The following is a 12,747-nucleotide window of genomic DNA, read 5'->3' on the forward strand; positions in this document are numbered from 1 at the left end:
ACCTTACTGCCATGATAACTATGGATTTACATAAAATGGAAAAAAATTTAATTAATACAATAATGATTAATTTGAAAAATGAATAGGGTCATTTACATGGATTCATTTGTTCAATACAATAATGGTTAGTTTGAAGGTTTGAGGAAACGATTATTGGGGTTTACATGAGAGATAGATTTTGGATGATTTACCGGTAAACAATGAAGGGAGCTATGCTTATACTTTGGATTTAATTTTGTGTAAACAGGTAGTCATGTGAGAAAATAATAGTAACTCAGTGTATGATTTAAGATTAGCAATGAAAGAAGATGGCAATGGTATTAAGAGTGGAACCTAAAACCTCGTGAATGAAAATCAACAACTCACATTTCTCAAACATGGAGTATATAGAAGATAGGACGCGGTTAGTGAATAAAACGGAGGTTAGAATTTTATTTGACATTTCACATTTTTAACTCTAAATTGTATGGTCAACACGGTCAATCAACGCCAATTCGTTGACTGGGCACCAAACTCAGATATTGACAAAGTTAGGCATCAAACGCGAAAGTGTACCATTTTATAGGCACCAAACTCAAAATATCCCTTCTAATAATGAACTTCTAACCTTTTAAAAAGGTCATAGATTACCTATAATAAAACATGGAAATAAGGAGATAAGGTTTGCAACCGTTAATAACTTCTCAACGATTATGGGATCTCCTTTAAGCTAGATAATCATTGCAAAATTTGAATAAAATACCATAAACACAAATGACTCAAGGAAGTCCGCAGGCTTCGTTAGATGTCGAAAATCTATGATCAAGACCAAAACATGAAACAGAAAGACTCCCCTTTAATAGAAAATTTTCAGAAAAAATATTCCCTGCACAAATTACATGTCTACAGGCTTGAGAATCGAAAAAAGCTTGCAATTTGGATGCATTGACTCAAGGAAGTCCAGTGACTTCGTTAGAAGTCGAAATCCTTTTTTTTAAACCAAACTATAAACTAGATAAACTCATTTTTATTATAAAATTTTATAAAAAATGATTGTGGTAAATAATAATACATTTAAAGGCTCTACGTGTTATCCAAATTGCATTTCTACGTATGTTGATTCCAAAAATAAAGAGGGAAGTCATCCTTTACATTGAAATTAAGGATGGAACACCAATTGTTAAGCGTCCAAAACCTAAATTGTTTTCCTGTATACCGTGGGGAACTGAAAGACAGAAGTAACAGAAAAAGAATGAGGTCATTCCCACATCATATGAAGAAGTTACGAGCAAAATAGTCGAAAAAGAGATTACACAAACCCTTAGGGGACAAAGAGAGTTACATAAAAAGACAATATTTATAATAAGGGGTATTTTGAGTTTGGTGCCTATAAAATGGCACACCTTTGCCTTTGATACCTAACTTTGTCGGAATTTGAGTTTGGTGTGGGTCCCAATCAAGTAGTTGACTTAACGGATGACTGGTGGACCGTTCAGAAGCTGTGTTGGAGCACAACCTGTTGCTCGGCCCCCCGCCAACTATTGTAAATAAATACGTGTCTTTTAGAATATATGTTTAAACAATCATTATTTAATTTAACTAGTTCACTAACACGGACCACGGTAGGGAAATCTCTCTAGATCATTTTCAAAACACGTTACGAGCGTTCCGGAGGAATAAGCCTGACTTACCTGACTGCCATGATAACTATGGATTTACATAAAATGGAAAAAAATTTAATTAATACAATAATGATTAATTTGAAAAATGAATAGGGTCATTTACATGGATTCATTTGTTCAATACAATAATGGTTAGTTTGAAGGTTTGAGGAAACGATTATTGGGGTTTACATGAGAGATAGATTTTGGATGATTTACCGGTAAACAATGAAGGGAGCTATGCTTATACTTTGGATTTAATTTTGTGTAAACAGGTAGTCATGTGAGAAAATAACAGTAACTCAGTGTATGATTTAAGATTAGCAATGAAAGAAGATGGCAATGGTATTAAGAGTGGAACCTAAAACCTCGTGAATGAAAATCAACAACTCACATTTCTCAAACATGGAGTATATAGAAGATAGGACGCGGTTAGTGAATAAAACGGAGGTTAGAATTTTATTTGAATTTTCACATTTTTAACTCTAAATTGTATGGTCAACACGGTCAATCAACGCCAATTCGTTGACTGGGCACCAAACTCAGATATTGACAAAGTTAGGCATCAAACGCGAAAGTGTACCATTTTATAGGCACCAAACTCAAAATATCCCTTCTAATAATGAACTTCTAACCTTTTAAAAAGGTCATAGATTACCTATAATAAAACATGGAAATAAGGAGATAAGGTTTGCAACCGTTAATAACTTCTCAACGATTATGGGATCTCCTTTAAGCTAGATAATCATTGCAAAATTTGAATAAAATACCATAAACACAAATGACTCAAGGAAGTCCGCAGGCTTCGTTAGATGTCGAAACTCTATGATCAAGACCAAAACATGAAACAGAAAGACTCCCCTTTAATAGAAAATTTTCAGAAAAAATATTCCCTGCACAAATTACATGTCTACAGGCTTGAGAATCGAAAAAATCTTGCAATTTGGATGCATTGACTCAAGGAAGTCCAGTGACTTCGTTAGAAGTCGAAATCCTTTTTTTAAAACCAAACTATAAACTAGATAAACTCATTTTTATTATAAAATTTTATAAAAAATGATTGTGGTAAATAATAATACATTTAAAGGCTCTACGTGTTATCCAAATTGCATTTCTACGTATGTTGATTCCAAAAATAAAGAGGGAAGTCATCCTTTACATTGAAATTAAGGATGAAACACCAATTGTTAAGCGTCCAAAACCTAAATTGTTTTCCTGTATACCGTGGGGAACTGAAAGACAGAGGTAACAGAAAAAGAATGAGGTCATTCCCACATCGTATGAAGAAGTTACGAGCAAAATAGTCGAAAAAGAGATTACACAAACCCTTAGGGGACAAAGAGAGTTACATAAAAAGACAATATTTATAATAAGGGGTATTTTGAGTTTGGTGCCTATAAAATGGCACACCTTTGCCTTTGATACCTAACTTTGTCGGAATTTGAGTTTGGTGTGGGTCCCAATCAAGTAGTTGACTTAATGAATGACTGGTGGACCGTTCACAAGCTGTGTTGGAGCACAACCTGTTGCTCGCCCCCCCGCCAACTATTGTAAATAAATACGTGTCTTTTTGAATAATTGTTTAAACAATCATTATTTAATTTAACTAGTTCACTAACACGGACCACGGTAGGGAAATCTCTCTAGATCATTTTCAAAACACGTTACGAGCGTTCCGGAGGAATAAGCCTGACTTACCTGACTGCCATGATAACTATGGATTTACATAAAATGGAAAAAAATTTAATTAATACAATAATGATTAATTTGAAAAATGAATAGGGTCATTTACATGGATTCATTTGTTCAATACAATAATGGTTAGTTTGAAGGTTTGAGGAAACGATTATTGGGGTTTACATGAGAGATAGATTTTGGATGATTTACCGGTAAACAATGAAGGGAGCTATGCTTATACTTTGGATTTAATTTTGTGTAAACAGGTAGTCATGTGAGAAAATAATAGTAACTCAGTGTATGATTTAAGATTAGCAATGAAAGAAGATGGCAATGGTATTAAGAGTGGAACCTAAAACCTCGTGAATGAAAATCAACAACTCACATTTCTCAAACATGGAGTATATAGAAGATAGGACGCGATTAGTGAATAAAACGGAGGTTAGAATTTTATTTGACATTTCACATTTTTAACTCTAAATTGTATGGTCAACACGGTCAATCAACGCCAATTCGTTGACTGGGCACCAAACTCAGATATTGACAAAGTTAGGCATCAAACGCGAAAGTGTACCATTTTATAGGCACCAAACTCAAAATATCCCTTCTAATAATGAACTTCTAACCTTTTAAAATGGTCATAGATTACCTATAATAAAACATGGAAATAAGGAGATAAGGTTTGCAACCGTTAATAACTTCTCAAAGATTATGGGATCTCCTTTAAGCTAGATAATCATTGCAAAATTTGAATAAAATACCATAAACACAAATGACTCAAGGAAGTCCGCAGGCTTCGTTAGATGTCGAAACTCTATGATCAAGACCATAACATGAAACAGAAAGACTCCCCTTTAATAGAAAATTTTCAGAAAAAATATTCCCTGCACAAATTACATGTCTACAGGCTTGAGAATCGAAAAAAGCTTGCAATTTGGATGCATTGACTCAAGGAAGTCCAGTGACTTCGTTAGAAGTCGAAATCCTTTTTTTAAAACCAAACTATAAACTAGATAAACTCATTTTTATTATAAAATTTTATAAAAAATGATTGTGGTAAATAATAATACATTTAAAGGCTCTACGTGTTATCCAAATTGCATTTCTACGTATGTTGATTCCAAAAATAAAGAGGGAAGTCATCCTTTACATTGAAAATAAGGATGAAACACCAATTTTTAAGCATCCAAAAGCTAAATTGTTTTCCTGTATACTGTGGGGAACTGAAAGACAGAGGTAACAGAAAAAAAATGAGGTCATTCCCACATCGTATGAAAAAGTTACGAGCAAAATAGTCGAAAAAGAGATTACACAAACCCTTGGGGGACAAAGAGGGTTATATAAGTAGACAATATTTTTAATAAGGGGTATTTTGAGTTTGGTGCCTATAAAATGTCACACCTTTTCCTTTGGTACCTAACTTTGTCGGAATTTGAGTTTGGTGTGGGTCCCAATCAAGCAGTTGACTTAACGGATGACTGGTGGACCGTTCACAAGCTGTGTTGGAGCACAACCTGTTGCTCGGCCCCCCGCCAACTTTTGTAAATAAATACGTGTCTTTGTGAATAATTGTTTAAACAATCATTATTTAATTTAACTAGTTCACTAACACGGACCACGGTAGGGAAATCTCTCTAGATCATTTTCAAAACACGTTACGAGCGTTCCGGAGGAATAAGCCTGACTTACCTGACTGCCATGATAACTATGGATTTACATAAAATGGAAAAAAATTTAATTAATACAATAATGATTAATTTGAAAAATGAATAGGGTCATTTACATGGATTCATTTGTTCAATACAATAATGGTTAGTTTGAAGGTTTGAGGAAACGATTATTGGGGTTTACATGAGAGATAGATTTTGGATGACTTACCGGTAAACAATGAAGGGAGCTATGCTTATACTTTGGATTTAATTTTGTGTAAACAGGTGGTCATATGAGAAAATAACAGTAGCTCAGTGTATGATTTGAGATTAGCAATGAAAGAAGATGGCAATGGTATTAAGGGTGGAACCTAAAACCTCGTGAATGAAAATCAACAACTCGCATTTCTCAAACATGGAGTATATAGAAGATAGGACGCGGTTAGTGAATAAAACGGAGGTTAGAATTTTATTTGACATTTCACATTTTTAACTCTAAATTGGATGGTCAACACGGTAAATCAACGCCAATTCGTTGACTGGGCACCAAACTCAGATATTGACAAAGTTAGGCATCAAACGCGAAAGTGTACCATTTTATAGGCACCAAACTCAAAATATCCATTCTAATAATGAACTTCTAACCTTTTAAAAAGGTCATAGATTACCTATAATAAAACATGGAAAGAAGGAGATAAGGTTTGCAACCGTTAATAACTTCTCAACGATTATGGGATCTTCTTTAAGCTAGATAATCATTGCAAAATTTGAATAAAATACAATAAACACAAATGACTCAAGGAAGTCCGCAGGCTTCGTTAGATGTCGAAACTCTATGATCAAGACCAAAACATGAAACAGAAAGACTCCCCTTTAATAGAAAATTTTCAGAAAAAATATTCCCTGCACAAATTACATGTCTAGAGGCTTGAGAGTCAAAATAAGCTTGCATTTTGGATGCATTGACTCAAGGAAGTCCAGTGACTTCGTTAGAAGTCGAAATCCTTTTTTTAAAACCAAACTATAAACTAGATAAACTCATTTTTATTATAAAATTTTCTAAAAAATGATTGTGGTAAATAATAATACATTTAAAGGCTCTACATGTTATCCAAATTGCATTTTTACGTATGTTGATTCCAAAAATAAAGAGGGAACTCATCCTTTACATTGAAAATAAGGATGAAACACCAATTGCTAAGCGTCCAAATTCAAAAAAATTTCCTGTATACTGTGGGGAACTAAAAGACAGAGGTAACAGAAAAAGAATGAGGTCATTCCCACTTCGTATGAAGAAGTTATGAGAAAAATAGTCGAAAAAAGAGATTACACAAACCCTTGGGGGACAAAGAGAATTATATAAGTAGACAATATTTATAATAAGGGGTATATTGAGTTTGATTCCTATAAAATGGCACACCTTTGCCTTTGGTACCTAACTTTGTCAGAGTTTGAGTTTGGCGTGGGTCCCAATCAAGCAGTTGACTTAACGGATGACTGGTGGAACGTTCACAAGCTGTGTTGAAGCACAACTTGTTTCTCGGCCCCCCGCCAACTTTTGTAAATAAATACGTGTCTTTGTGAATAATTGTTTAAACAATCATTATTTAATTTAACTAGTTCACTAACACGAACCACGGTAGGGAAATCTCTCTAGATCATTTTCCAAACACGTTACGAGCGTTCCGGAGAAATAAGGATGACTTATCTGACTGCCATGATAACTATGGATTTACATAAAATGGAAACAAATTTAATTAATACAATAATGATTAATTTGAAAAATGAATAGGGTCATTTACATGGATTCATTTTTTCAATACAATAATGGTTAGTTCGAAGGTTTAAGGAAACGATTATTGGGGTTTACATGAGAGATAGATTTTGGATGATTTACCGGTAAACAATGAAGGGAGCTATGCTTATACTTTGGATTTAATTTTTTGTAAACAGGTGGTCATATGAGAAAATAACAGTAGCTCAGTGTATGATTTGAGATTAGCAATGAAAGAAGATGGCAATGGTATTAAGAGTGGAACCTAAAACCTCGTGAATGAACATCAACAACTCTCATTTCTCAAACATGGAGTATGTAGAAGATAGGGCGCACTTAGTGAATAAAACCGAGTTTAGAATTTTATTAGACATTTCAAATTTTTACCTCTAAATTGGATGGTCAACACGGTCAATCAACGCCAATTCGTTGACTGGGCACAAAACTTGGATATTGACAAAGTTAGGCATCAAACGCGAAAGTGTACCATTTTATAGGCACCAAACTCAAAATATCCCTTCTAATAATGAACTTCTAACCTTTTAAAAAGTTCATAGATTACCTATAATAAAACATGGAAAGAAGGAGATAAGGTTTGCAACCGTTAATAACTTCTCAACGATTATGGGATCTTCTTTAAGCTAGATAATCATTGCAAAATTTGAATAAAATACCATAAACACAAATGACTCAAGGAAGTCCGCAGGCTTCGTTAGATGTCGGAACTCTATGATCAAGACCAAATCATGAAACATAAAGACTCCCCTTTAATAGAAAATTTTCAGAAAAAATATTCCCTGCACAAATTACATGTCTAGAGGCTTGAGAGTCGAAAAAAGCTTGCATTTTGGATGCATTGACTCAAGGAAGTCCAGTGACTTCGTTAGAAGTCGAAATCCTTTTTTTAAAACCAAACTATAAACTAGATAAAATCATTTTTATTATAAAATTTTCTAAAAAATGATTGTGGTAAATAATAATACATTTAAAGGCTCTACGTTTTATCCAAATTGTATTTCTACGTATGTTGATTCCAAAAATAAAGAGGGAAGTCATCCTTTACATTGAAAATAAGGATGAAACACCAATTTCTAAGCGTCCAAATTCTAAAAAATTTCCTGTATACTATGGGGAACTAAAAGACAGAGGTAACAGAAAAAGAATGAGGTCATTCCCACTTCGTATGAAGAAGTTATGAGCAAAATAGTCGAAAAAGAGATTACACAAACCCTTGGGGGACAAAGAGAGTTATATAAGTAGACAATATTTATAATAAGGGGTATGCTGAGTTTGATGCCTATAAAATGGCACACCTTTGCCTTTGGTACCTAACTTTGTCGGAATTTGAGTTTGGTGTGGGTCCCAATCAAGTAGTTGACTTAACGGATGACTGGTGGACCGTTCACAAGCTGTGTTGGAGCACAACCTGTTGCTCGGCCCCCCGCCAACTTTTGTAAATAAATACGTGTCTTTTTGAATAATTGTTTAAACAATCATTATTTAATTTAACTAGTTCACTAACACGGACCACGGTAGGGAAATCTCTCTAGATCATTTTCAAAACACGTTACGAGCGTTCCGGAGGAATAAGCCTGACTTACCTGACTGCCATGATAACTATGGATTTACATAAAATGGAAAAAAAATTTAATTAATACAATAATGATTAATTTGAAAAATAAATAGGGTCATTTACATGGATTCATTTGTTCAATACAATAATGGTTAGTTTGAAGGTTTGAGGAAACGATTATTGGGGTTTACATGAGAGATAGATTTTGGATGATTTACCGGTAAACAATGAAGGGAGCTATGCTTCTACTTTGGATTTAATTTTGTGTACACAGGTGATCATGTGAGAAAATAACAGTAGCTCAGTGTATGATTTAAGATTAGCAATGAAAGAAGATGGCAATGGTATTAAGAGTGGAACCTAAAACCTCGTGAATGAAAATCAACAACTCGCATTTCTCAAACATGGAGTATATAGAAGATAGGACGCGGTTAGTGAATAAAACGGAGGTTAGAATTTTATTTGACATTTCACATTTTTAACTCTAAATTGGATGGTCAACACGGTCAATCAACGCCAATTCGTTGACTGGGAACCAAACTCAGATATTGACAAAGTTAGGAATCAAACGCGAAAGTGTACCATTTTATAGGCACCAAACTCAAAATATCCCTTCTAATAATGAACTTATAACCTTTTAAAAAGGTCATAGATTACCTATAATAAAACATGGAAATAAGGAGATAAGGTTTGCAACCGTTAATAACTTCTCAACGATTATGGGATCTCCTTTAAGCTAGATAATTATTGCAAAATTTGAATAAAATACCATAAACACAAATGACTCAAGGAAGTCCGCAGGCTTCGTTAGATGTCGAAACTCTATGATCAAGACCAAAACATGAAACATAAAGACTCCCCTTTAATAGAAAATTTTCAGAAAAAATATTCCCTGCACAAATTACATGTCTACAGGCTTGAGAATCGAAAAAAGCTTGCAATTTGGATGCATTGACTCAAGGAAGTCCAGTGACTTCGTTAGAAGTCGAAATCCTTTTTTTAAAACCAAACTATAAACTAGATAAACTCATTTTTATTATAAAATTTTATAAAAAATGATTGTGGTAAATAATAATACATTTAAAGGCTCTACGTGTTATCCAAATTGCATTTCTACGTATGTTGATTCCAAAAATAAAGAGGGAAGTCATCCTTTACATTGAAAATAAGGATGAAACACCAATTGTTAAGCATCCAAAAGCTAAATTGTTTTCCTGTATACTGTGGGGAACTGAAAGACAGAGGTAACAGAAAAAGAATGAGGTCATTCCCACATCGTATGAAAAAGTTACGAGCAAAATAGTCGAAAAAGAGATTACACAAACCCTTGGGGGACAAAGAGGGTTATATAAGTAGACAATATTTTTAATAAGGGGTATTTTGAGTTTGGTTCCTATAAAATGGCACACCTTTACCTTTGGTACCTAACTTTGTCGGAATTTGAGTTTGGTGTGGGTCCCAATCAAGCAGTTGACTTAACGGATGACTGGTGGACCGTTCACAAGCTGTGTTGGAGCACAACCTGTTGCTCGGCCCCCCGCCAACTTTTGTAAATAAATACGTGTCTTTGTGAATAATTGTTTAAACAATCATTATTTAATTTAACTAGTTCACTAACACGGACCACGGTAGGGAAATCTCTCTAGATCATTTTCAAAACACGTTACGAGCGTTCCGGAGGAATAAGCCTGACTTACCTGACTGCCATGATAACTATGGATTTACATAAAATGGAAAAAAATTTAATTAATACAATAATGATTAATTTGAAAAATGAATAGGGTCATTTACATGGATTCATTTGTTCAATACAATAATGGTTAGTTTGAAGGTTTGAGGAAACGATTATTGGGGTTTACATGAGAGATAGATTTTGGATGACTTACCGGTAAACAATGAAGGGAGCTATGCTTATACTTTGGATTTAATTTTGTGTAAACAGGTGGTCATATGAGAAAATAACAGTAGCTCAGTGTATGATTTGAGATTAGCAATGAAAGAAGATGGCAATGGTATTAAGAGTGGAACCTAAAACCTCGTGAATGAAAATCAACAACTCGCATTTCTCAAACATGGAGTATATAGAAGATAGGACGCGGTTAGTGAATAAAACGGAGGTTAGAATTTTATTTGACATTTCACATTTTTAACTCTAAATTGGATGATCAACACGGTCAATCAACGCCAATTCGTTGACTGGGCACCAAACTCAGATATTGACAAAGTTAGGCATCAAACGCGAAAGTGTACCATTTTATAGGCACCAAACTCAAAATATCCCTTCTAATAATGAACTTCTAACCTTTTAAAAAGGTCATAGATTACCTATAATAAAACATGGAAAGAAGAAGATAAGGTTTGCAACCGTTAATAACTTCTCAACGATTATGGGATCTTCTTTAAGCTAGATAATCATTGCAAAATTTGAATAAAATACCATAAACACAAATGACTCAAGGAAGTCCGCAGGCTTCGTTAGATGTCGAAACTCTATGACCAAGACCAAAACATGAAACAGAAAGACTCCCCTTTAATAGAAAATTTTCAGAAAAAATATTCCCTGCACAAATTACATGTCTAGAGGCTTGAGAGTCAAAATAAGCTTGCATTTTGGATGCATTGACTCAAGGAAGTCCAGTGACTTCGTTAGAAGTCGAAATCCTTTTTTTAAAACCAAACTATAAACTAGATAAACTCATTTTTATTATAAAATTTTCTAAAAAATGATTGTGGTAAATAATAATACATTTAAAGGCTCTACATGTTATCCAAATTTCATTTCTACGTATGTTGATTCCAAAAATAAAGAGGGAACTCATCCTTTACATTGAAAATAAGGATGAAACACCAATTTCTAAGCGTCCAAATTCAAAAAAATTTCCTATATACTGTGGGGAACTAAAAGACAGAGGTAACAGAAAAAGAATGAGGTCATTCCCACTTCGTATGAAGAAGTTATGAGAAAAATAGTCGAAAAAAGAGATTACACAAACCCTTGGGAGAAAAAGAGAATTATATAAGTAGACAATATTTATAATAAGGGGTATATTGAGTTTGATTCCTATAAAATGGCACACCTTTGCCTTTGGTACCTAACTTTTTCGGAGTTTGAGTTTGGCGTGGGTCCCAATCAAGCAGTTGACTTAACGGATGACTGGTGGAACGTTCACAAGCTGTGTTGAAGCACAACTTGTTTCTCGGCCCCCCGCCAACTTTTGTAAATAAATACGTGTATTTGTGAATAATTGTTTAAACAATCATTATTTAATTTAACTAGTTCACTAACACGAACCACGGTAGGGAAATCTCTCTAGATCATTTTCCAAACACGTTACGAGCGTTCCGGAGAAATAAGGCTGACTTATCTGACTGCCATGATAACTATGGATTTACATAAAATGGAAACAAATTTAATTAATACAATAATGATTAATTTGAAAAATGAATAGGGTCATTTACATGGATTCATTTTTTCAATACAATAATGGTTAGTTCGAAGGTTTAAGGAAACGATTATTGGGGTTTACATGAGAGATAGATTTTGGATGATTTACCGGTAAACAATGAAGGGAGCTATGCTTATACTTTGGATTTAATTTTGTGTAAACAGGTGGTCATATGAGAAAATAACAGTAGCTCAGTGTATGATTTGAGATTAGCAATGAAAGAAGATGGCAATGGTATTAAGAGTGGAACCTAAAACCTCGTGAATGAACATCAACAACTCTCATTTCTCAAACATGGAGTATGTAGAAGATAGGGCGCACTTAGTGAATAAAACCGAGTTTAGAATTTTATTAGACATTTCACATTTTTACCTCTAAATTGGATGGTCAACACGGTCAATCAACGCCAATTCGTTGAATGGGCACAAAACTTGGATATTGACAAAGTTAGGCATCAAACGCGAACGTGTACCATTTTATAGGCACCAAACTCAAAATATCCCTTCTAATAATGAACTTTTAACATTTTAAAAAGGTCATAGATTACCTATAATAAAACATGGAAAGAAGTAGATAAGGTTTGCAACCGTTAATAACTTCTCAACGATTATGGGATCTTCCTTAAGCTAGATAATCATTGCAAAATTTGAATAAAATACCATAAACACAAATGACTCAAGGAAGTCCGCAGGCTTCGTTAGATGTCGGAACTCTATGATCAAGACCAAATCATGAAACAGAAAGACTCCCCTTTAATAGAAAATTTTGAGAAAAAATATTCCCTGCACAAATTACATGTCTAGAGGCTTGAGAGTCGAAAAAAGCTTGCATTTTGGATGCATTGACTCAAGGAAGTCCAGTGACTTCGTTAGAAGTCGAAATCCTTTTTTTAAAACCAAACTATAAACTAGATAAAATCATTTTTCTTATAAAATTTTCTAAAAAATGATTGTGGTAAATAATAATACATTTAAAGGCTCTACATGTT

Source organism: Papaver somniferum, chromosome 9 (assembly GCF_003573695.1).
Source record: "Papaver somniferum cultivar HN1 chromosome 9, ASM357369v1, whole genome shotgun sequence".
Lineage (NCBI taxonomy): Eukaryota > Viridiplantae > Streptophyta > Magnoliopsida > Ranunculales > Papaveraceae > Papaver > Papaver somniferum.